Source organism: Carettochelys insculpta, chromosome 10 (assembly GCF_033958435.1).
Source record: "Carettochelys insculpta isolate YL-2023 chromosome 10, ASM3395843v1, whole genome shotgun sequence".
Classification (NCBI taxonomy): Eukaryota; Metazoa; Chordata; order Testudines; family Carettochelyidae; genus Carettochelys; species Carettochelys insculpta.
In genome coordinates, this window is record NC_134146.1 from 24,970,076 (window position 1) to 24,996,754 (window position 26,679).

At 40.4% G+C, this 26,679-nt stretch overlaps 1 long non-coding RNA gene across 1 annotated transcript in view; it reads right to left on the minus strand.

Annotated features, from left to right (window-relative positions):
- Nucleotides 1–320: 320 nt before the first annotated feature.
- Nucleotides 321–26,679, minus strand: part of LOC142018454 (uncharacterized) — a 35,548-nt gene continuing 9,189 nt past the window's right edge. The window contains exons 3-5 of the long non-coding RNA XR_012646829.1: nt 7,902–8,039; nt 4,099–4,183; nt 321–1,873 (exon numbers count right to left, since the gene is read on the minus strand). This is a non-coding gene — a long non-coding RNA (uncharacterized LOC142018454). The remainder of the gene's footprint in view (nt 1,874–4,098; nt 4,184–7,901; nt 8,040–26,679) is intronic.

Genomic DNA, 26,679 nt, shown 5'->3' on the forward strand with positions numbered 1-26,679 from the left:
TATGTAAGGTTGTCTACTTATATTTTTCTTACAGACAAGATGGACTGGTGGGAGGTAAAATCCCATTATCATTATAAATTGCTAATTAAATAATTATCAATTAGATGGGCAGACAGAACTCATTCTGATGAATTCCTGAGAGGGCTTTCAGTAAAGAAAAACAGTAATTTTGATTTTTTATCCATACTTCCTGCCTAGGGGCTATAAATAAAGACAATGTATGGTATGCCCCTGTTAGACTTTCACATAATACAGCTTATGTTAGCACTCAGAGACAAACACTGAAGTTAAGAGCATATATAGATTTATTTTCAGTTTTTCATATAAATGGATTTAATTTCAATCTATTAATTAGGCACCCAGGGTTATATCCTAAGGAATAAAAATTGTATTTTCCAGATTTTTACATGACTTTGAGAAATTACTTTTTACAAGTAATGTGTGGATTTTTAAAAGGTGAGACACAGAAAGCTTTTTTGGGGGGTTGAATCCAATATTTTTTCTTTGAACTAAACCACTGTGTATTTAACAACATGTGTCATGCATATCAGAATACAACACAGAGATTACTTTCATTGGCCATCACAGTGTTCATTAACTTTAATACAAAATTAAAGCCTGTGCCCAGAAGTTTCAGATTAGATCTTCAGGCTAAAGCACTAGTGTCATAATATTGTGAACCAGAAATAATCCTGCCTATCCCTGCAACTCGTACTCAAGATGGTTGTTCACCTCCTTTGAGGAAAGTGCTCCAGCTGGATTTAATTGAACTTTCCCAAGTGAGCAATGATTACTCAGGTGTGTAAAAGTTTGTTGTTCCCACAGTGTCATAAGTTTCTGGGACCATGAGGGTACACTTATGCCAAAAGCCTCAGCGATTAACTGTGTTATCTTTCACCAGCAACATTTTCCAGAGGTGAAATGAGGAATCATAAGGTTTGGTACACAGACTTGACTGTAGGCCTGATCACAGAAGCATACATGGATGGTCCCAAAACCATCCCAAAAGAATGGAAATGGTAACATGCAAGATGGAAATTTAAATATGAATGGAGTTTGTTGCAGTCTTCTTGTACATGTAGATCAGCTCTGTCTTTTGTCAAGAAATATGAAGCGCTGGATTATCTTTTGTTGCCTTCTTTGTTAGCTGTATGAGCCTCAAAGGCATTGGATGGCTTGTTTCTACTTCAAAACACATTACAATGTAGCTAGCACAAAATAAATTCTGATAAACATGTGAAATTACTGAAATTCACAGCATAAAAAATATTTTGCAAGATCATCTGCCACTAGATCATTTAACTGTTTCAAGAAATTAAAAAACAAAAAACAAAAAAAAAACCAGACAGATGGATTTTTTAAGTCTTGGGAACAGCTAACTCATTTTCATACTCAAGCAATGCTCTGAGTTAAAGTGAAAAAAGAAAGAAAGAAAAAACTAAAACAAAACCAAATATCACTGGGCAATTGATATCTGAGAATATAACATAAATTTACCTTGACAATAAATGAACTCTTACCTCCCTATTTTGCAATTTATTTTTAGTTAGATTCTGAGATAACTGCAGAATCATAAGGGCAGTTCATCATAGTGAGGTTCTTCAATGTGATTTACCGTGAAGAATACTTAATGGTGAAAGCACACTATGTTATGTTATTGAGTTCTTGTTCAAGGTTCAGGATTGATGCACTTGAATCTTTCAGCAGGGAGTAGTTTTCCAGTGTGGCACAGCACGGCTCCAAATCAATAAGGTTAACAGATGTGGTGGCCACACAGTCAGAGGTGATGTGGCTGGCATTTTCGGTGCCAATGAAGAAAATTTCTGATGACGAGATGTCATTTTTGTGCCGGCAGTAATGTCACCCTGATTACCTAGAGCACATAGCCAGTTAGTATGTTAGCAGGACTGTAAATGGCCCATTAATCTGAATTATCTTTACAGAAACTGTTTCAAAAAATCTTGCTTTCCTCCAAATTACTGGCCTTTGTGTGATTCCTGAAATGCCAACAGCCTCCTTGATATATAAAAATGACTAGACATGAATGTCTGGTGTGGACCTTCCTTGTGCATTTATAAACTCTTAATAAAGTGCTGTAAATCCTGCAAAATGCCAACCCAACAAATTTAGACTAAGACACACATTTTTTAAAATAAATCTGGTATATTGTTTCTTTTATGTTAGATACAGTATACTGGCAAATATTTAAAGCAGAGCAAAAACAATTCAGTTCAAGACAATAGTGTTTGTGCAATAATAGTGATACTTAATGGCTATGGCTACGCTAGAAGCAGCTGTCGACAGATATTTTTGTCAGAAGAGCTTTTCCAACAAAATGTTTGTTGACAGAGTGCAGCCATACACTAACACAGATCAAAAGAGCGATCTGCTTTGTCGACAGAGTGGCCACACTGCCCAGCCGCTCTTTTGACAAAACAGCCAACTGGAAGCACAGCAGACAGGGCTGTCCAGTGTCCTGGAACCCCTGTCTATTGACAGAAGGTCTCCCAGAATCTGTCGACAAAGGCACTCTGCCTCATCTGGGAGAGGCAGAAGGTTGTTGATGGAAGCGTCAAGTTTTGTCAACAGATTGTTGACAAAATGTATTTTGTGTGTGGACATGCAGCAAGTTTTGTCATCAAAACTCCGATTTTGTGAAAAAGAAACCCTCGCTAGAGTAGCCGTAGCCAATATCTATGAGCTAAATGAAGTATGAATGTGTCCATGTTGTTCCTATTGCCTTCTATATTTCTATTACCCTTAACAACATGTATCAATATTAATAATCCTTTCAAGAACATAAATGAACATACATTTCTGCACAACCAACAACGTGCAAGAAATATCTGTCTATACTGGAAATCACATCTCATTTCCTTAAATTATTTAAATCTCAGCAACTTGTAATTCAAAGTACCCGCACATCTATTCCAGAAAAAGAGCTGAACAAAAGACAAGATTTCATAAAACTTACGTAGATTTCATTATGGGAAAAATCAATATTATTCAGTCATGAACATCGTTCACTAATTGAAGTTTTTAATAATAATTCCTTCCTCTTATATTAATCCCTACTCATTTTTCTTACTTGCAGATATTTCATGAAAGCTCAGTGAATTTTTTTCATTATTATTATTATTACTATTAACAATCTTACAGTTTGGTAGTACTGCCAATTATGGACCCCAACTCAGATCCAGGTCCCACTGTGCTGGACTCTGTACAAAGCTAGGATAACAAAAAGTCCCTGTTCGGAAGAGAGGACAATCTCAATCTGCAAGACAAAGGGTTGGGTGGAAAAAAGTAACAAAAAAACCCCTAAAACTGAACAAAACCTTAAGCAACAATGTGGTGGTTTTAGAAAATGGAGATAGGTCTTTCTGTCTGTGGGACCATAATAGGCCTGTAGTGGATCCACCACACCTCATAGCTGATAGTAGAGTGCTTTCTAATACTCACACACAAAGGGATTAACTGTTTAATTTAGTAATTTGATTTTGATTTTGCCCTCCCTATTTCAAGGACTGTTATTTTCAAGTCATGAAGCCAGAATTTGGGCAGAATGTTCTATGTAAGTGCTGACAAAGGGAAGTAGAATATGTTCTATGGAAGCAACACAGCGCATTGAATGATGGTTTTACTGATACTCTTGCATGCTCATTAAATATGTTAAATAGTGGGACATATTATCTTTATAATGCTTAAGGACTGGAAGATGCTAGATAAAAAGAATTGCACTGAAAGGATTCATCTCAATTGAGTTGTAATCAGTTAGTATTGATAATTAGTCCTTTCTTTTGTCAGCATGATGAAGATAATGATATAATGATGATGATGATGATGATGCAATGTGCATCTTGTAGATCATAAAGGAAGGATGGAAATGAAGATCATAAAGGACGAATGATCATTCTTTCTTGCTTCAAGCAAAGAGAGGCTGTAATACTGTGGTTCTTGTGGTTGGATTCTTGGAGAAGTCTCCAACTATTTTTACTAGGTAAGATTTCTCTTTTTCAATTTACCTTTTTCAATGGTACTTTTAAAGAGTCAATGAACTATGCACTGAAACATAAAAGGATGTAAACTTTGGATAAATACCTTTAAAATTTCGGTGACATTTTCAACTTTAGTCTTTCCACAGGAAAGCAGTTCTTTTGCCAGTTACACATTCAAAAATTACATCCTGTTTGAATAAATTAACATATTTGTTGCAAAAATTAATTCCAAGGAAGGAAAAATAAATAGAAAAGCAATTTAACATGTGTATTTTACACAGGGAGGGGGAATATTGTCATGTATGTGACAGCTCAGTTAACTTGACAGGCTTTGATGTTAATTTAGGGTTTGCTTTAATTTCAAAACATATTTTTTTTGCTTAATAAGGGAAACAAAGGAAACTTTCAACCACTTTGTTATCTTGGAATGTTTTGGCTTCTCAAATGTGAGAACATGATTGTTTTTATTTCCAAGAGGAGATAATAACACTGAAGCAATAAAAAAGAGTCAAGGCAGCTTGCACAGCACAGGAAGTTCACAGCCAGAGACTTAATTTCCCACACAATGTACTGTGCAATGGGCCCATTAACATAGATGAATAGGCTCTTTAAAGGGTTTTTTTCTTCCTAGATATGCAGCTGCTGCTGAATGGTGATATGTTAATAAGGTACTCACATGCCTATTCTTCAGGTACTCTGGCATTCTCTACCTAGGTAATCTCCATATAGGAAAAGCTATTAGGGTGGTTGTATCTGCTACCACACCTTCAATTATACTAACACCTGCACTGATAATCCGCGCAAGGTAAACTAGTAGGGGGCCTGTGGCTTAAATCCACCCCCTTCTCTCCCAAAGTCACATCTTGGGGGGGAGGAGGAGGAAAAGGAAAAAGGAAAAAAAAGTAAAGTCACTTTTATTACACATCAGTGGGAACATTCTGAAAAAGCTTTCATGCCTAGGAAATTGTTATTTCTTCAAACAACTGACAGCCTGCAGAGGAAACTCTAATGGAAATCCAGCTCATGTATTGTTATGCATGGCCCTCATGTAGATACATGGGGGTGGATTAAGTTAGCTTCCAAAGGGTCTATTGTGTGCAGCATTAATTTGCAGTGCTCTTGATATTTGAGTTTGAAGGTTTTACAACCTTTGTGTTTACTTAGATGCCGTGTATCCTAGGTTTGTTTATTTCTCTCTGCAGTCTCTGATTACCCAGTAAATGTTACATTTATCTTTATTAACTTTCAATATGTTACTCTAAGTCACAGAGAAAGAAATAATTATAAACTCTTGCAGATTTATTAATTTTAGAGCTTTTGTGTTTCCCGGTTGGTTTTTAGATCTCCCTGTAGGTAAGAAACCAAAGAAATAAATTCACTTTAGTAGAATAGTTCCCTTTCCTGGTAGAACTCTGACGTTAGCATACATTTAAAAAAAAATTAAATGCAACCTTCCAACATGGAAGGAATAGAAAATAGAAAAATGTGCTTTTTGCTTCAAGATGAGCCTAGTTTTTGAAACAATATCCAGCTCTTTCAATTATTTTTATTGACCATGTGGTCCACTAGTTTAGAATTAGCTACAATAATATTTCATTTAATATACACTTATCTTTCTCCATTTTAAGTTGAAAAAATGTTACCTTTACTATGGTGCATTAACTTATTGTGTTATTGTTTTCATATAGAGCTTTAAATACAAGGCAGATGGGCATTTACGCAAATTCAACTTTCCAGTAAGATTTAAACTCAGAAGAGCCTAATGGCTTTTTATTTGAACTTGTCAGGGATGTCTAGAAGTGTTAGTTTTTCAATCCTGAACAAAGGACTTAAAGTAACTTGTACACTGTAAAGAAAGCATGATCCTAATCTGAACTAAAGGGCTCAATTGAATAAAAATACCTTATGCTTGAGTAGCTCAAGTTATGTGCTTCTCCTCTTCCCTCGACCCCCTTCCATGGAAGTCAGCCAGCAGTATGTTTTGTATTAAATAGCAAAAAAGAGTGCCTTATGAAAATAAGTGCCTGGCATACAGTATATGGGGTTGAGTAGTATCATGTGAAAAAATTACTTCAAAACACAAAAAAATGTGTTTTGCAAAAAAAGACCCCAGGACATTTGAGACCTATTCTTGTGGAAAGTGCCTGTGCTAGTTAATTTATTAACAGAAAATAAATTACCTCCTTTCGTGCTCACTCACTGAGTGGGCACAATGCTAGCAGGACCTGGCTTTGACACAAAACTTTATAGCTTGCTTTTGTAGTCAGTGGGACCCACTCACAACCTATTTCAGTTTGATTACAAATAGGCTAAAACCAAACCTTTGCCTCCATAAGATCCCAAATACTGGGGAAGTCCAGATCTGAATCCAAACTTTGAGCATTTGGGTCTTTTGTATATGATGAAGAAGGAGTTGCATTTCATACCACATTTTATAGTGGTGTGCTAGTATTGGTATTGTATAAAACAATGGTACAGCTGCTACTGGAACAGAATACGAGTGGGATCAGAGAAGAGCAATGGGACTGCACTCTGAAGCAGCACAGTCAGAGACAGGATCCTGGATGAGATGGATGAAAGGTCTGATGTACTATGGCAATTCCTATGTTGTTGTCCCCTGCATGCATAATTATTATTGGGCCATTTTTTATTCAAATTTTACTCAAGTGAAACTCCGACAACTTCATGTGGAATTTGACCAGAGTAAAGGCAGAGAAAAAAACTATATAAGGACGTAATCATTTGTCCTGTTAAGATTCATACTTGTATACAGTGTCAAGTCCCTCTTTAGCCACTAATTTGAGTAGGAGGTAGTGCACACCTGCTTAGGCACAGCGGCCAGGCTGGACCTCCAGATGGGTACAAAGAGAAGATGCATAGAGCGAATCATATTTGTGCTTTCTGCACTCTAGCTGGCCTGCTCCACATGTCCGTGTAGAGAACGTACCATGACCACCACCCTGTCTCTTACCAATTCTTCTACATTCCTTCTGGTATGTCTTGAAAATGTCTTTGAACTTCAGCATAGATCAACCCCATGGCCTGGGAGCATTTGCAAAATCTTTTTGAATTCATCAGTTGTCCACGCACTGCAGATGACCAGTTGACACTGTAACTGATCCAAACCCACTCAGCAGAGTGCTCGATATGCATATTTGCTGGACTGGTATCTTGGTGTTGAATTTCAGTTTCCTGTTATCGTACATGTGGTTGTTCAGTTGGCCAAACTGGGGAGAGGGGAGGGCAGGACTGCCTTTCTGGTGTGAGAATGAAGCATGGCTTCCAGTTTCAGCATCTGATACAATTGATCCTAGAATCTGTGTGAAAATTTTAGCATGGTTGCTAGCTATTAAAACTTCTGGTGCAAACAACATATCTTTTGCCAAAACCATTATCTTTTTTAAACTGATGATTAGTGCTAATTTATCACAACCTAGCATGAAGACATTGGCAAGTTGCTGGAACTCATCTTTGCTGGTGTAAAGAGCATTGCATCATCGGTAACATGCAATTCCCTTATCAGAAAGTGTCAGCTTTAATTTTGGCTCTTAGACATGCCACAGCAAAGAGTTTTTCATTGATCTAGTTGGGATACCTACACCCTCAGTGCTAGATGAGAAAACATGATGAAGTAGGAGAGAGAAGAGAATACCTACAGAAGAATGTTAAATGGGGATTTATTTTGGCATTAACACCACTGCGGTGTTTTTGAATACCTTGGATTCACATTTTAAGCTTTATTCTTTAAAAATGACAGCTAGGAACTTTGATTTTGAGTGCCAAGATTCTGAAGCAAGCCTTCTCATTCCATCAACGTGTCTTTAAGAGAGAATACCAGATACTACGAGATTCATACTAACCTCTTAAGAGTTATAAATAAAAATAAAAGAAATGTCTGCCCCTTACCCTGACATGCCAAGGACGGGAAGGTTTATTTCAATGCTCTTTACATCACTTCAGAAAGATGGAGGAACAATCCAACCCTCAATTGAGCATTAAGCTTTGAGCATTGTCCACCAATCCTCTAGGACTGTCCAGGAGCCCCTAGGAATTAAAGATGAATCTTGAATTAAAGATTGTGGCATGTGATGAAACCTCTGGGAACAGTTCCATCTAAAATTGGCAACCTTACTGATCATTAATACACATAAAAAGTTTAATGCATATGGAATGCTGACCTGATCGAGCACAGTGAACAAGACACTTACCCAAGCCAGACAGCTCATGATAAAAGTCATTTCCCCCTTCTTCCCACCCCCACACTCCCGGTTCACACATGTATCCATTAGTAGCAGCAGTGGGGGCAGGGAGGGTGACAGCTGCAAACAGGAGGGGATGACAAGTTTTATATTTTACTTCTGCAACTGTGAAAACATTTTTGATCACTGATCTCATTTCTTGAATGGCTGATATAACTTTGTGGGTCTGCTGACAACAAAACTTTCAAAGGCCCACAAAGCTGCCTCCGGTCTGTATATTTTTGTAGCATTAACATATACTGTGTATGTGTGTGTTTCTCTAGCAGCAGGACTATTTATTTGACATTTGAGGTATGAACTCACTGTATGTTAAATCTAATTTTGTGCAGCCTTCTTCTGAAGAACTCCCAAACACTGGCAGCCCACCCTATGGAAGAAAGAAAATACCAAGGGGCAACATATGCCTCCAAACTAGCCTCCTCTGTCTCTTATTTGTGTTTTCCTAAAGCATTCATTTCAGGACATGTGTGTTCAGTGTTTCTGGATCTAGACTACAGGAATAAAGGAATGTGATGAGAAGTACACACAACATTAGACTGACTAGGTTTCCACTGTATCTGCACCACCGCAGGGAAAAACAACCCATGCCCAAGCTCACAGCATGGCAGGGTAGGCAACAGAACAGGCTAGTGCAGAATGAGATGAGGCAGGGCTCTGGCCTACTAGCACTACTATGGCAATTTGCACTCCCTCGCCCCCACCCCCCCGTCACCACACACACACAATGATGAGTGGGTGGAAAATCCCTCTGCTCTCCTGAATGTAGGGGCATCTATTATCTCTGTCTCTTACCCAGACATGACAGGGAGGGGAAGGCTTTTTTTTCAATGCTCTTTATGTCACTTCACAGAGATCAGGAACAATCTAACCCTCAGTTTACTACCAGGTATTATAACACAACAGCAGCCATGTAGCATAACAAGATGATGTATTAGGTGATGAGCTTTCATCAGATCCATCTATATTACCAGGTAACATGATATTGAACTCAAAGTAGCTAACTCTCCAGGGCTGTCCAGGAGTATGCAGGAATTCAAGATGAATCTTGAAAGAAAGATCATAGCATGTTATGAAACCTCCATGAACTGATCCATCTAAAATTGGTAACCCTATTGATTGTTAAATATGGATGCCTTCAAACCTGGATTCCCCGTGTGGTGAAACATTAGTATGTGAGATTCCAAGATGCTTTTGTCCATCACATCACGTGTGGTGTGTTCATAAAAGGAAAACATGGGAAACATCTTTCAGACTTCAGGGAGCTGCAGGGAAGTGCAGTGCAACTGCAGTGCAGTTATAGGGGAAGAACAACCACATCTCTTTAGGAGTTCACCGTCCAGCACCAAAGGTCACCAAAGTCGGAATGAAGGATCAAGAGCAGTAAGCAAAAGGGATGGGCTGAACCTTTGAAGCTGCCCACCACTCTGTTTGCTATTGCCCTTCCCTAGTGGTACTTGGTGAGATGGTTGGGCTGGGAGCAACCCAGATAAACAGACTCTTTCTTGAGATGTTAGCTCACAAGAGCATCTGGTATCAGAGGGGTAGCCATGTTAGTCTGGATCTGCAAAAGCAATGAGGGGTCCTGTATGAGCATAAGCATTTGTGGGCAAAGACCCACTTCGTCAGATGCAGGTCGTGGAAATTTGCAGAGGCAGGTATAAATAGGCAGGCCAGAGCAAGGCTGGAGATAATGAGGTTAACTCAGTCAGGGGGGGCGAGGCCTACTACCAGCAATTGATCTGGAGGTGTGAACACCAAGAGAGGAGAAACTGCTTTTGTATTTAGCCAGCCATTCACAGTCTTTGTTTAATCCTGAGCTGAGAGTGTCAAATTTGCAGATGAAATGCAGCTCAGCAGTTTCTCTTTGGAGTCTGGTTTTAAATTTTTTTTGCTGTAAGATAGCTACTTTTAAATCTGTTACTGTGTGTCCTGGGAGATTGGAGTGCTTGCCTACAGGCTTTTGTATATTTCCATGTCTGTTATCCGACTTGTGTGCATTTATTCTTTTCCATAGGGACTGTCCAGTTTGTCCAATGTATATAGCAGAGGGGCACTGCTGGCATATGATGTCATATATTACATTGGTAGGTGTGCAGCTGAATGAACCTGTGATGGTGTGACTGACCTGGTTAGGTCCTGTGATGGTGTTGCTGGTATAGATATGTGGGCAGAGCTGGCACCAAGGTTTGTTGCATGGGTAGGTTCCTGAGTTAGAGTTGCTGTGGTGTGGTGTATAGTTGCTGGTGAGAATTTGCTTCAGGTTGGCAGGCTGTCTGTGGGCAAGGACTGGCCTGCCTCCCAAAGCCTGTGAAAGTTGGGGATCATTGTCCAGGATGGGTTGTAAATCACTGATGATGCACTGGAGGGGTTTTGAGGACTGTAGGTGATGGCTAGTGGTGTTCTGTTGATTTTTCTTGGGCTTGTCCTGTAGCAGGAGTCTTCTGGTACATGTCTGGCTCTGTTGATCTGTTTCCTTACTTCCTCGGGTGGGTATTGTAGTTTCAAGAATGCTTGGTAAAGATCCTGTAGGTGTTTGTCTCTCTGTCAGAGGGGTTGGAGCAAATGCAGTTGTATCTTAAGCATCTGGGTCTTCCCTAATAACTGGGAGCTGCAGTAGATCAAGGCAAGGCCTAGCGAGGGCCCTCTTGTCCCTCAGAACATTCATAGTTCCTTGGTGTCAGTGATGTCAACAGTCTGGAGTCTCAACACATTTTCCATCTGAATGGTTGCTTGCCCCAACATCTCCTCTTCCTCACAGTCAGTTGATTGTGAACCTCTTTACTCACTCTAGGCGCTGGGGGTGCTGCTGCACCCCCTGGCTTGAGGCATATTCCATTATGTACATGCTTTGCGGTTTGGTTCAATGACTTGCAGAACCCTGACTATACAGAATGTTCCAGTCCCGCTGTTGCCTGCTTTCCACATCCTCCCCGCTGCTTTTCAGTGTGTTTTTTCCTCTGTACTTCTTTCTTACCTGCTTATTCACTCCTTTCTGCCCTCGCCCACCTCACCCCTAATTTAAGGACAGACATTAAAAGAGAAGCAGCAGTGGAGCTGTCTGCATGCCCAGCATGCCCCCTCATGACGCTTTCTCTGTGCACTGTGTGCCTGTCCCTACAAACGGGTTTCATGTTTGTCCTTTTAGTTTGGAAGCTCTTTGAGGCAGGGGGGGCATCTTTGATGGTGCATTTGTACAACCCCTCATGTGATGGCGCCCTCATTCTGATAGGGGCTTCTGAGTGTTACTGCAGTTCAAATAAATAATTGTAAACAAGGGCCAGACCCCTCCCCTACTTCCCTCTCCACTCGCTTTGTGCTGAAGACCAGCTCATGGCTGACCCTTAGACAGGTGTATAGGCAGAGGTGCTGCAACAATTTTTATAGTTGGATTGTTCTGAACTAGAGATCCTGTATTTAATGGCAACTACTTCAAGCTAGGGGGGGTGCTGCAGCACCACTCAGACACCTAGTTCCAGCACCTATGCACATAGAAGTGAGGGAGGAGGCACTAGAAGTTTTTTATCCCTTGTGCTGTCTATGTTAGGCTACATCCTTGCTCTGTATTTCCCATGGAGCACAAGAAAGGGTGGATCACATAGCCAAGGGACCGTCTCTGTATCAGCTGACTAAAAAATAGATGGTGGAACCTCTTCTCCCTCTGTTGCATGCCAGACAGCTAAAAAATTATGCACACTTCTCTGGGGCATTGCAATGCTACAGTGCCCCATAGTTGGGCTCATTTCGTTCCTGAATTCTTCACATATAAAAATCGCAGCCAAATTTTGATTAATGAAGGCAACGTCCACTGTGGAATGTTTACAGTAATAAAGTTATAAAGGTCATTTTCGAGGCCAGTGATTCTGTGTCAGACAATTGTTTTCACATGCACTTGGAGTTCATCGCAGCCACAAAAACAGGTTAGGTCACTTGCATTTTTGGCATGCAAATTGAGTCATTAAAGGGTCATTGGTCACTTGAGAGCACAACAATATGGGCTATGCAAGTACAAAATGAGCATGTGCTCTTATTTGCACAATTACTTGCACATGCAATTACACCATGAAAAAAATGAAAATTGGGGTCTGTTGTTCAAGCCCTCTCTTGCATCTTATTGATTGCAAACCCCACCCCTCTGAAACTAATATTGGGTCATGTTTGTTCTAGCCCCAGCACAAAATCACATATTTGGAGACAATCCTGGCCCAGTTTACAATCTACAATGAGCATAATACATAAAAAGCACTTCAATAGCAAGAGGAAACTTGTTCATTTCCTATTGACTTGCAAGTCTGCTGAAGAAATTTTTCCATCAGTTGTCTTTCTGATGATTAGTGAAAATTACAGGATTCGTGAAAAGCCAGTATCAGAGGGGAGGGGGGACCCTACTAACTGAACCAGGAGAATTTTGAGTCCTGCAAAATGTATCGCCCACACCAAGTCTGAATCTCTCAGACCCTCTGCTGCTCCTGGAGGCAGCTTATAACCTCAAACCTCAGTGTGGTGAGGCTCAGAGACAGCCAGCATCATCCCAGAGCATTCAGCTTTCTGCAGTTCCCAAGCAGCCTGTGCAAACCAGTGGTGTGGCTTGCAGGAAAGGGACAAGGTAATCATTTTTATACTAAATATATGGCAAAACCCTGGTCCTGGGCAGCCAGGAAGGGCAGGCCATGGGGAACTTGAGTAAAAACTGTCACTGGAGAATGAATCAGAATTGTTTAAGATACATGTGTAAGGGACTGAAACAGCAGAGAGAAAGGCTACAGCAGAGAGGAAGCTACAGCTAGAAAAAGCATTGGATTAAAATTCTATGTGACTTAGTTCTTCTAATACATTTTTTTTTCTTTTTTAGGCTCGCTATGAAGTGTTGGAAAAGGTTACATACTCTGATAGCAACGTGAAAGCACTGGGTTCCCAGGTGGTGGTGCCTAGCTGTGGCAGTTTTTTTGTTTTTGTCCGAATGAATGGGGTTGTTTGGGGAATAAAGCCCCATGTAATATCCAACAGCGACAATTTAGGCACTGCAATGGCTTTTTAAAAAAAGGAGACCCTTATTTTCATATTTGCATATTTAAGTTTGCACTTGGATGTACATTTCTGTTATCTCCTACCCATGTGTTGTTCTTTGTCTCTTTAGTGAAGGTTTTACTCCCCTGTGAGCAGTTTGAAGTCTGGCTTGCATGGAAAAAGCTCCACTATAAAACCATCCCTTAGTGAAATAAATGAGCTGGCATTCCACATGCTTTGTGTGAACATTCCACTTGCAAACACTGCTGGTAACACATGATGTACACATGTAGCATGAGATGCTTATTTTAAATACCATCCACACATGTAGCTAGGGCACTATAATACCATGACTCTAAACTCCCTAAGGGGAGTGGCATGCCACATACATTGTAGCTGAGGGGTGGGTGGGAAAAAACAAATTACTGAATGTACCAGAAATCAGCCCTAGCTGGTGAGTTGAATGTGCTGAACAATCCCACTGTTCAACTTCTGGAGACATAGAGATGCCAAATTTGCCCTACAAGGGGAGTCCCAAGACTCGTGAGAACATTGCTATCCTTCAGGCTGTGTTTACACTGCAGAGCTATTTCGGGACACCCAAAATAGCTACTCCCGGTCTATGAAACATGCCCAGTACTTTGAAATATTTTTAAGTACCAGGTGTGCTATTTCAAATATCTCTACCCCTCATTGCAAGAAGAGTAAGGGATGTCTTAAAATAGCATAGTATATAAAAATTTGCCCTGTGTAGACAGCGCCAAATCCCAAAATAGCTGATTTTGAAATTAACTGAAAATATTATATGCAATTTGCATAGCACAAATTGCATCTCTTATTTCAAGTTAAGGCCACAGTGTAGCTGTAGCCTCAGAAGCCGGATTGCGACTGTTAGTCATGATACCCAGGCACTTGAGATTCAGCCATCAGGTATTTGACCACAGGTAGAAATACAAAAACCTAGCTGTGTGCACTCTGCTAATCAGCTGGGCAGCATTTGAATCTCTCCTGAGCAGCCACACAAGCGCACAGCTTACAGTAAACACATTACAAACAACCAACTTGACAGATACAATGGTCAAAGCACACCTTTTCACTCCTTTTTGTTGTAATACATCTTAACCTAACTGCTGAAGCCATATAACAGGTATAAAGTTAAGGTATTTTATTACAAGTTTCTGTCTATTATTTACTTGTGGTTTACAGACTAAAGGTTACTGCAAACTGCCAATGAAGTCAATGGAAGGATCCCCAATGGTTTCAGGGGGAGATATTTAAAATAATTTTGCTCTTTCAAAAATATTTGGTTTAGTTTGTGCATGAAGCAGGGAGCCCCATGACTCTCAGCTCTCATCTGCTCCCAACTTGCAACCAATTCTGGCTTGTCTGCAGCGCGTGAATGCACTGAATTCCTGCTGTGACTTTCTCATCTTCTAATGGAGAATACCTCCAAGCCAGGGGGGTCACTGCAGCTGTCACTTGTTGCTGTGCTTTCATTCCTCTTGCTGCCAGACATGTACGCCCTTGTCCTCCGGAGGAGAAAGAAATGTTTATTATATAATTTGTTAGCCAATGAACGCTTAGCAGCACTGACAAGTGACACTCCAGGAATACTCCCCTGTATGACATTTGGTCTCTCTCCTGGGCATTAGTTGCGATGAGAGACAATGATGGATCACACTTGGGCTACTACTATTTTGTGCTAATCATCTACAAAGTTCTGCCATTCTAACAAGGTATGTGCTGCTGCTACTATGCCCATTCTAAGCTTCTGAATCTGAGTGTTTCCAAGTGTTTTCTGATTAATGGAGTCAGGCCGCCATGCCTAATACATCCTGTGTACACTGATTTCTGAGAGTGCTTATAGAAAGAACACAAAGAGCCACCACTTCTTGTGTCACAACCAGAGTGTCTGCCCCATCCATCCATCCACCCGCAAGGCATCCCAAACGGATTCACACGCCGGTCACATTTGGGTGAGAAAAAAGGGACAAAACAGTCCAGCTTTGCATTGCTGCTAACTCAGTACTGTACCTCAAAGGTACAGTCTTATCCAAACAGTTAATTTAATTTGTGCTGGGTGTATACACAGCTGTGTATGTTTTCCTATCAGCCCTGATGAAAAAGTCATTTAGCATTTAATAGGAAAACAAACCATGTATTTGCTGAGTCTTTTTAACCATTCTATAGCCCTGTTACACAATTCCATAAGATCAATCAAAAACTTTATGGAAATACATAGTATCATTCATTATCCATTTAAATCTGTATATGCTATAGAGTATTTTCTATAGAAGCCTGTAGGTGTTATCTCTACTACATTATATAGGATTATTTTCATAAAGGAATATATTTAAAGTGTGCAGTTAGTGCTAAATGCTCAAAACATTATAATGGTTGAGATTTTTCAAATACATGTAAAGAAATTCAAACTGTCACACTCAAATGACAAGGTGAGTGTGATAATATCTTTCATTGGCCCCCACTTCTGTCCGTGAGAGAGAAGAGCTGTGTGTGCTTGAAAGATGTCTCGCTCCCCAACATAAGTGGGTCCAATGAAAGATAATACCTCATCCATGCTGTCTGTCTAATATCCAGGGACAGACTTGGATTTTTTTTAAAACTATGATTTATAATTACATATTCCAAATATGCAAGAAATTTCAGTTTTCCAGCAGCAACCCATCCCCAAATTGGAATGTGAAATTTTATGCCCGTTGAGATTAATTGGGTCAGAGATTATAATCCATCCCAACATTTGATCTGCAAATATGGGCCTTAAATGCCAACACAAACTAGCGCTGTTCAACTTCTGAAGACATAGAGATGCCAAATTTGGGCAACAAGCAGAGTGCCAAAGACTCATAACAGCTTTATTTTGCACCTTCTGAAATGAGCCAGGGGAAGCATTCTGTGCCCCTCTGAGCAGGGGGACATGGAAGCTTAAGAAATATGAAGACATCAGCCATTCTGCATGCAGCAGAAATTGAGTCTATTGTGATGATTGACAGGAAAAGAAAAAAAAAAGCAAGGACTTTGTTAAGAAATGCTGGCAGTTGCTGGATCCAGCCCCAAGAACAGACTGAACAGAAAAAGGAGCCATGGGAATGTTGGGCATTGTGTGTTGAGTATTGAGAGAGTTGGAAGGGTACCTGATGGGTCAGGTAACTATTAATAGGCCACAGAGCCTTTGGCCTCTAGCTCATAAATTTGAATCTACCTAAGGTTGGTATTGAATGGAAGCCATAATTATTGAGTATAAATACAGTACATACATTAAATACAAAAGTGTATTACAGGTGTAGAGGGATGGAGTTTCAACTTGTCCCTTTCCACAAGAAACTTGAAATTCAATTAAAATGCTTTTCTGTTTAATATCTTTATTATGAGTTGTTACTCATTTTCTATTAAACATTTAAACTAAGATTTCACCTCTGGTACAGTTAGAACAAAATGGCTTGTGATAAATGGCACTAGATTATCTTGTCTGATAGAAAGGCTTATCTAAGTTAGAAGGTTAGGAGGACTCTATCTGATTGACAAGGCTACCTAGCTGAAAATTCATGGGCCAGTTCCCCAAACTATCCTGCACCCTGCCTTCCCATCTTTTTTGGTGTGAACTGCATCTTTGGCGATTCTCTTGACCAGATGCATCATTGGGGTGGTTAGACACATTGCTTTGTCAGGATGCCACACTGTGTTGTTATATCTTTAAAAAAAAGAGCTGACATCTCACTGGCAAGACACATCAAATAAAAAAAACCCACACATACACACATTGTGCTGCTTCAGTGAAAAAAGAGACTCTGAATAGTCGAGATTTTCATTTAACTAAAAATGAGATTTTAAAACTCTTCTCAGATAGTTATAATACCTACTTTTAAACTGTCCATTGTCTGTCAATACTTAATTACAATATTCTGTGAGTCTGTTCCTGTGCAGCACTGTGCAGCCCTCAGCATCAACTTACTTCAGTTCCAGTCCCCACCCCCCCAATGCCTGCAAATATTATGAAAATACAATTTGATTATTATTAATTTAGTACCATTATTGCAAAAAGCCATTCTTATTTTGTTTTTCCAAATTTAGCTTTTTTTGGAAACAGGAGAAGGTCCGGGAAAAAATGTAGCTTATGCATTGAAAAACGAATCCAGAGCCCAGCCTCTGGCTTGAGTCTCCAGGGGTGGGTTGATGACTGGGCAGAAAGGTAGAAAGATCTTTCCCTGTGCGCCGTGGAGTAGTTGCAGAGACTTTAATGTCGCTCACCACTGAGGCAAGGTTGGGAAAAGCTACACAGCTGCATCATCCATACCTGTCATCCTCCTGCTCAGCCTAGCTGCATGCTGCCTGTGCTGCTGCTTGGAGAGCTTAAAGCAGAGCTTGAGCCCTTGCACAGGACACAAAGCCAACATCCACCTCTCACCTCTTGCACAGCAGAACTGCAATGGTTCCATGGTCACATTGCTCTATATGGTCTCCGAGGAGGGGTCTGGATTTGCTCTCTAATGCAGAATAAAGACTCTATGCATGAGGGTGAATTTCATCTCCTGTGACTATCTCTACCCCGTTAAACATGGAAATAAAGACAGAAGACTGGATACGTACATGAAGTGTCACAAACAGGTTAATACAATAAGCCACACCTTGCAGGCCATAGTCCCATCACACTCTACTCCCATGTATTTAAAAAGAACTAAAATTGAAGAAATATTCCAGAATTTGGCCCATTATACCCACTGATACTTTGGAAATATAACTTGTAATTACACGTGAAATAGATCTTCAGTTGTTCCAAAATTGGAAAGAACGAGTCTGGAATGTCAGGGAATTCTGGCACTGTTACCCAACTGCTAATCTACTCCTCCCACGGGGAGACCAGTTACCCACACCAGTGGACTCTTTGAAGGCTACAGCTGTGTGAGTAACTATTGGCCCATGGAAATAAGAGGATCACAGGCCATTCTTGGCCGTTCTGGAAGCCAAATTAATGAAAATATACACAGAGGCTATATTTGCAAAGTATCAGTATATTGTAAGATGGTGACTGTACAAGGTTGCAGGTCCACTGGTAATTCACAAGCACACAAGTCAGCTAAACTGAACAGGCTGGTAATTTAAAAACTGAGTTACAAAGAGGGTTAGGGTCTGATGCTGGACAATACTAGATTTTTGTAAAATGACTGTAATATACCCTTCTGTTATAATAAAAACCAGAACTGAAAGCTGAGTGCCAGCTTTTTGTTTCATTTTAGGCTTTCATGTTGACCTCTGCTCTACAAAAACGTAAAATCTGTTTTCCATCAGAAGTTGCAGGGATATGAGAGTACGTGGGACATGTACAGGTCTGGGAACCTATAGAAGACCTCTTAAGTTTGTTGAACTCCAGTGGGATTGATGACCCAGCCAAAAAATAAACAAACAGCAGGTAGTAGGGAAGATTTAAATAGAAATAGGGATACTTTGAAGTTATAGGTTTTTATTGACTGTGTGAATATTTGCAGAACAAAGTTGCTGTTTCTAAAAGTAAATCTAAGTAAAGACACAACATGCCAGGACAGGAAGGCTGCATCTATACTACATTCCCCTTTCAAATGGGAAATGCAGATGAGGTGTGGATTTACATATCTCATGCCTCATTTGCATATTCCCATGCGATCTCACCTCTGGAAGAGCCTCTTCTGGAAGCAAAAAACAGCCATGTAGACAGGGTTCCTTTGAAAATAAACCCTGTTTTCAAAAGAACACTTCTTCCGATTTTGTTTCAGGAATTTCTAAGAATAAATAATAAATCCATGCCTCATTTGCATTTCTGATCTCACTCATTTGCATTCCCCTTTCCAAAGGGGAATGTAGTGTAGAAGCATCTGAAGAGAAAAGGTTTTAGAGGAAAGTAAGTGCACAGAATTCAAGTAAGTGATCTAAATTACCCACTTTTCTCTTATTAAAATAACAGCTTTTTGATTTAAGATTTTAGTTAAACTAAATCTCTAGGACACCCATCAAATTTTATCAGGGCAAACCACTGGCTGGTGAGATTAATATAGGAGTCTGTACATATAGCTCCACTTGCTGAGACTAAATTTAAGTGCATACATCATTGCACTATCTTTTAAAATCACTGATGCCACTATACTGCAATTATCCATTTGTCCCAAAGTGTCTTTTTAAATATAACATTTAAATATTTGAATTCAGGCCTCATCTTTTATTAGCTGATTAAGATAATAGAACATGCCTTTTCACAGCATTCAGTATACAAATCCACCAAGATAATTTGCATTATATGGACTTAATTTAAAAATCAGAATATTAACCACTCTTACACCAGCACTGATATTTCCCAGTAAAGATGCCTTTCATTAAATTCTGTCTGCCTGGAGCAGAGCCCATATATCGATGCATTCAGTATGAAAAAAAGGTGGGCTTTCACAGTGGCATATTTACAAAAGTTTAAGATAATCTGAAAAGCTAAAGCCAGTGAAATACAGTGCTTTCCTGTTAGAAATACTCTGTTTCCCCCTAACTTGATCTACTACACTGCCAAGCATGAAAACTAAAAATCCAAAAAGATGACACAAAATTAGAGTAGGAACTCTCTTAAATGGAAGGGGGAAATTCAGATGCTTACTGAACAGAAATGTCACCATTTGATTGACTGTCGTTCCTACTATCATTCAAATCATTTATTTAAAGCTCAATTTAGTTCCATGTTACGAGCCAATTATGCAAACACTTACGCATGTGTATAACTTTACTTAAAGGTACAGCCCCATTCATTGTGAGGGAAGCTATAGGTCAGAACAAAATGTCATGTAATAGGAACGTGCAGTAACATATCATGAACTAATTTCTAAGGCACTATTGCCACTGAAATTAAATTTGTCTGATTCCAATGGTTACTGAAGCTATTCGATGAAAAACTGGAGGGCTATGTCTACACTAGCAAGTTTTTGTTTTGTTTTGTTTTGTTTGTTTGTTTGTTTTTGAAAAGCTGGGTCTTTTTCAAAAAAACCCATGGAGCGTCTACACACAAAATGCATTGTTTCAATATTAAATCAAAAGTATGCAACACTTTTTCCAGAAGACTTCTTTCTCTCCCAGATGAGGAAGAGTGGAGCTTATTTCGAAGTGCCTGCATCTATACAGCCAGTCTGCATTTCGAAAGTAGCACTTTCGAAGCATGACTGGCTTCCATTATGTCAATGGGGCTCAGAATATTCACGTCAGCATTTCATTAACCTGTTCCAAAGTGCTTCATTAACACACCCCATGCCTCATTAACATGAGGGGTATGTGTAGACACAGCCATTGAGTGCAACCACCTTAGTGACAGATTAATCAATCAGCTGAGTAAGAAATGTGGGGAATTTCAGGTACTGAAATCCAACCCAACTCTCCAAACAGGGACTCCAAAGTAATTAAAACTTGGTCGGAAGACCATCCATCTGACACTTAGAATTTTGGTGATTTTAGGTCTACATAAACATAAGTCCTATTGTCTCTCCCCAGCCCAGCTACAACATAGTCCTACAAAAGACAACCCTCCCCACCTGCCCATATGTCAGAAGTTGCAGTTCTTCAGTGCCACCAGAACATGAGTTTTTTGAGGAGAGGTCTTGTATTTGCCATCTGTCCTGTGAATGAATTTTTCCCAGTATGACTAGATGTTCTATGGTATGAACAAGACCATATTATACAGAACTCTTTCAGGGAAAATATCCTACTGATAGTTGTACATAACATAAATATCAACGAGAGTTATTACTAAAGCATAAAGCCCCACCATATGAAGTCCTTCTGTGGGCAACTTGTAATTATAAAAATATACAATAGTTTAGCAGTAAAGGCATTGCAGAAGTTTGAGGTCCAGAACAAATTCCTGTTCCTTGTGCTCTGTTAAATGAGCTAGTAGACCAATGTTTCTCTGATAGCTTATTAATGGAGTGTAGATTGACGAGAACTCATACTGAAAGTTAAGGTTGATCAAACTTTATTTTAAAATACCTACATAACTATTATAGCCTTCTAAAAATTTATAAATCAATTTTTATGTTTATAGAATCAATATAAAAGGAATTTAATTGAATACATCGCTAGATATGTTTCCACTGAATCATGCATAATGTTTTGTTATTTAATAATAATAATAATAATAATAATAATAATAATAATAATAATAATTCATGTATCATTGGAAATATATCTCACTGTCTATTCAATTACATTCTTTTATATAAATTCTTTAAATTTAAATGTGTTTTTTAAATTTTTAGACTGCTATACCATTCATGTTGGCGTTTTATAAAAATAATAATAATAGCAATGCAATTGGCATCAGATTTTAAGTTTAGTTGCAATTTCACATAACTGAAAATCTCATAGAGAATTGGAGAAATTCTGCTGTTTCCTACAAATAAACAGTACATTTGATTGACAAATAAATAAATAAATTCATAATAAATAAAATTCCACTTAAATCTAATGACAGCAAATTAGATTTTTCTCGTGTCTTGAAACAAAAACCTGTTATGGAAAACTCCAAAAATCCTAATTTTGTGGTGACCAAAATAGCATGAAAAAAAAACACTTCAAAAAGATGTGCCTAATTTCATGAAAAAATGGTCACAGCCTTGGTTAGCCATATTTAACATCTCTCTCTTTACCCAGGGAAATCATGCTTTTGATCTGGTTAGCACTTGATTGTGCCATGCAGGAATGGAATTCCTTTGAGATGATGTAGGGTGTCATCACTCCAGAATTTCTTCCACAGCTTCCTTCATTGTGCAGAGTCAGAGTGCCTTCTGCCACACTTTTTATGGGCGGTCCATTTACTGCTTTAGCATGGTAGTCAGTTTTACTGGTTGGTACATGTGAGATAGGAAAGGGAGAGGCCTGTGTCTAGCCCTGTTTGGAGTGCTCTGGGCCTAACTGGGGGACTAAGAACATTGGAATGCCTATACTCCCCAGAGCATGGGGGTTTCAATTCTGACTGGCTGTTACCTGGGGACCCAGCAGGCTCTGGTCTTTAAAACACTGCGTTTTTGCCATGAGAAGAAAAGGGTAGAACTGTATGCGAATTTTGGTGCTACAAAAAGTTAAATATTACACTTTGGACTTACCCAGCCTTTCATCCGAGGTTGCACTCTTCGATAAAGATGGCCATACAGCCAAAGCTGGATTGGTCCTTAATGGCATATTTATCATATTTATATTTATAGTGTTCAAAATAACGGGTGCACTATTACAGCTTCCCTGTACATTTTGTTGCAGGAGGAGTAAGGGATGCCTTGAAATAGTCAGTAGTGCAACACTTGGCACTGTGTAGACAATGCCAAATGCTGAAATATCCTATTTTGAAATTAATTCGAAACAGGATGCACAATTTGCACAGTGCAATAGGGCACAGTGTAGCCATAGCCTAAGAATATAGAAATATTTAAAACTGGCAGATGATATAGCCAATCTCTTGATCCCCTTATACACCTGTTTGCCTCCTTGTGCCAGACAATGTAGAGCAGAGCGAGAGCTTGCAGTTCAAGCTGCTATACCAACTCAGTATATTATGTGAAGTCTTTGTGCAGCAAGGAGTGGACACAGCAACCATTAGCTGTACAAAGCAGTAGAATATCTGGTTGTTAAGGAAGCATTTCAGCCCTAAGGAAGCACACAGCACCAGCAACAACTGCATCACAGTCTTGTTGTGTTCCCCTTCCCACCCCACCACACTATCCCCAGTTCCTGCTTCTGCCCTGCTTCTTTCTGCCCCGGTCCACTCCCCTGCTGACCTGCCCTCCATCCCTTCCCCTGGCCTAGACCATCCCCAGCTCCACCCCTGCCTAGCCTGCTCCTGCTCCTGCTCCTGCTCTGCCACCTCCTGTACATACCACACGTCTTCTCCAAGCCACCTCCTCCAAGGGATGCAACCCCAGAGATTACCGTGAGGCATGGCACCAGTAGCAGGGGTTGGTTCCCACCCTGCACATTCAACCACAGCAGCAGGAAGCGGAGTGACCTGGCCCTGGTATTAATCCCATTGGTTAACTGTTAATTCATGCAAGTTAAGGATATTGCTGTATAAAGGTGATTTCTCTGCGAAAAGGTCCCACCAACCTGTAAAGTAACATTTAAACCCCAGGAGGGAGGTTGGGGATGGGAGCCCTAAATCATGCAGATGACATCCGGTCCCTTAAGTTACCTTATTGCAAAAAGCAATACGTTATAGAGAATAACTAATGCTTTTTAAGTGGCATTCCAAAGTCCTTTTTTCCTTTCTAAAGCATTTTGAAAGAGAAAGAGAAATGTGCTTAATACATAAAGTGCATATATAATTCCTGTTCCCTTCTATGATTTTATATTAAATAAAAATATAAAACCTTTTGTACATTAGTTTTGATCTTTGCTGATCTACTGCAATAAATCTAGTCTAAATCCATTGCCTTTGGGAATAAATATGACATCTTTGAAATACTTGAGAAAACAGATCTCTCAGAAGGACACAAAAAGTCAATTATTTAAATAGCCTAAACACACGCAGAAATCCAAATGCATTATTACATTACAATAACTCTGGGTTTGGAACAGTGTAGGTTCTTATATAATAGGGACCAGAATGGCACTTTCAATAAGCTCACAGAGGCTATGTCTACACGTGAAGCCAACATCGAAATAGCTTATTTCGATGAATAACGTCTACACGTCCTCCAGGGCTGGCAACGTCGATGTTCAACTTCGACGTTGCGCGGCACCACATCGAAATAGGCACTGCGAGGGTACATCTACACGCCAAAGTAGCACACATCGAAATAAGGGTGCCAGGCACAGCTGCAGACAGGGTCACAGGGCGGACTCAACAGCAAGCCGCTCCCTTAAAGGGCCCCTCACAGACACAGTTGCACTAAACAACACAAGATACACAGAGCCGACAACTGGTTGCAGACCCTGTGCCTGCAGCATGGATCCCCAGCTGCCGCAGCAGCAGCCAGAAGCCCTGGGCTAAGGGCTGCTGCACACGGTGACCATAGAGCCCCGCACGGGCTGGAGAGAGAGCATCTCTCACCCCCCCCCAGCTGATGGCCGCCATGGAGGACCCGGCAATTTCGACGTTGCGGGACGCGGATCGTCTACACAGTCCCTACTTCGACATTGAACGTCGAAGTAGGGTGCTATTCCGATCCCCTCATGAGGTTAGCGACTTCGACGTCTCGCCGCCTAACGTCGAAGTTAACTTCGAAATAGCGCCCGACGCGTGTAGCCGCGACGGGCACTATTTCGAAGTTAGTGCTGCTACTTCAAAGTAGCGTGCATGTGTAGACACAGCTAGAGACTCACACAGGGAAGCTTTGGATTTGGTATTTTAACAAGCAAACTATAGCACTTCAAGTGCCTCATTTTCTTTTACTAACCTAGGCTGCTTCTACACTCGCCCCCTCCCTTCAGAGGTGGCATGGTAATGAGGCATTCAAAGAAGGCTAATGAGGCGCTATGTTGCATATTCAGCACTTCACTAGCATAATGGTGGCCATGCGAATTTCAAAGTCCAGACTTTGAATTGACAGTGAAGATGGGGGCAGCTTCGAAATAAGTGCTCCACTTCGACATTCCCTTACTCCCACAGAACTAGATCAGAGTAAGGGAATGTCAAAGTGGGGCGCTTATTTTGAAGCTGCGCTCATCTACACTGTCAATTTGCAATTCAAGTCTGCACTTTGAAATTTGCATGGCCATCATTATGCTAATGAGGCACTAAATATGCATAGTATCACCTCATTAGCCTGCTTTGAATTGCCTCATTACGATGGCACCTCCAATGGGAGGTAACATGTGGAGAAGCAGCCCTAGTTCACCTACATTGCTGCCCATAGTCCTTTGCTCTTCCCTATGCTTTTGCATTTGATCTTTCAGCTATAGTAATGTCACAACTTAGGACAAGTCACCTCTCCTTGTCTGCCACTTGCCCTCTTTCTCATTCATATCCCTCCTTTAAACTCTCCTCTTGAGGGGCCTCTTCCTACATTGTTCCTGATGGCAGTCATCTCATATAGTGTAAATTGTGCGGCTGTCTCTTGTTGATTATATTGCATTTGTCTGTCTTGCAGGCCTGCTGATGGGGTGGAGGGTAGCAGAGGGGGCAGTTTCCCTGACACCCAGAGCTGCCAATAGTGGTGGCAGTCAAAGCCACAAGCCCTATAAATTGCTCATGGAGCACTGTGTGGTGCGCTCTGTGCAGCTCTGTGGTCTGGGGCTCAGGGCTAGCTACCCTAGTCCCACCGCTTTCTTCCTGAGGCCCCGCCCCTTCTTGGAACATGGAACCAGCCTCTCCCCTACGACCTTGCCCAGGAGCATGGGCAGCACCTCATTAGCATAATGGTGGCCATATGCTTTGAAAGTGCCAGTTTTGAAATGTACACCGTCTTCCCAAAACCAAATGGCAAGAAGAGGCTTTCAAAATCAGAGGGTCATTTCAAAAGGCCCTCAGCTACACAAGCAGCGTGCATTTCAAAACCAGCACTTTCAAAGTGCATGCAGCCAGCATTATGCTAATCAGGTGCTGCATATTCATTGCAGCTCCTCATTAGCATCTGCCGAAGTGCCTCCTTTCCATTCCTCCTCCGAAAGTAGGGGCTAGTGTGGCCACAGCCACAGAGTACAAGGGTTTAAGTCAATTTTATACTTGTTTCTTGAGTTTCCTTCATGGCTTTCTATGCTGTTATCAGAGCAATCAACATATATATTAACATTAAAGCTCTACATGTGTAAAATGGAGAAAAGTATGAGCTTCCTAGCCACATCACAGAAAAAGTGTCAGAAGTCTGAAAGCCTGTATTTATGTATGTATGTATGTATTTGTATCATATTTTATCATAGAATATGGTGGTGTATAGCACTATATGCACGGTGTATATCACTGCTTCATATGAAGTTTCCTGAAAGAATAACTCCCAAACTGTTAGGTGGACAATGTTGCTATGATCACAGGAACTGTTGGGTTTAGCCATAGTAATTTTCCTGTCATTAGGACATGCTCATGTGGGTGATTCAATATCTTGTACAGCAGCTCTTCTTTACTCACTTGTTAAACTGAGAGCCCTGCTTTTATAGATGAAGTGGGAAGAAGGTATTTAACGTAAAGAGTGGAGCAAAGCAAAGCTCAGATGGAAGAGAAATGATAAGATTTTCACGAACGATATCAGATGTGTTATAACACCAGTGAGGAACACCGGATTTCTGTATTAATTAGTTAGTTGGTTGTGAACCTCTGACTTCTGCCTCCTAATATAAACTCCTTTTTCTTCCTCAGCTCGCAAAACATAGTCTTCATCCACATTGATTCAACACATCATCACCTAAAATAAGGTGTTAAAGCTTGTATTTATATCTACCAGGGGACCTACTGTAGATGATGAAAACAGTCGTCACCAAAT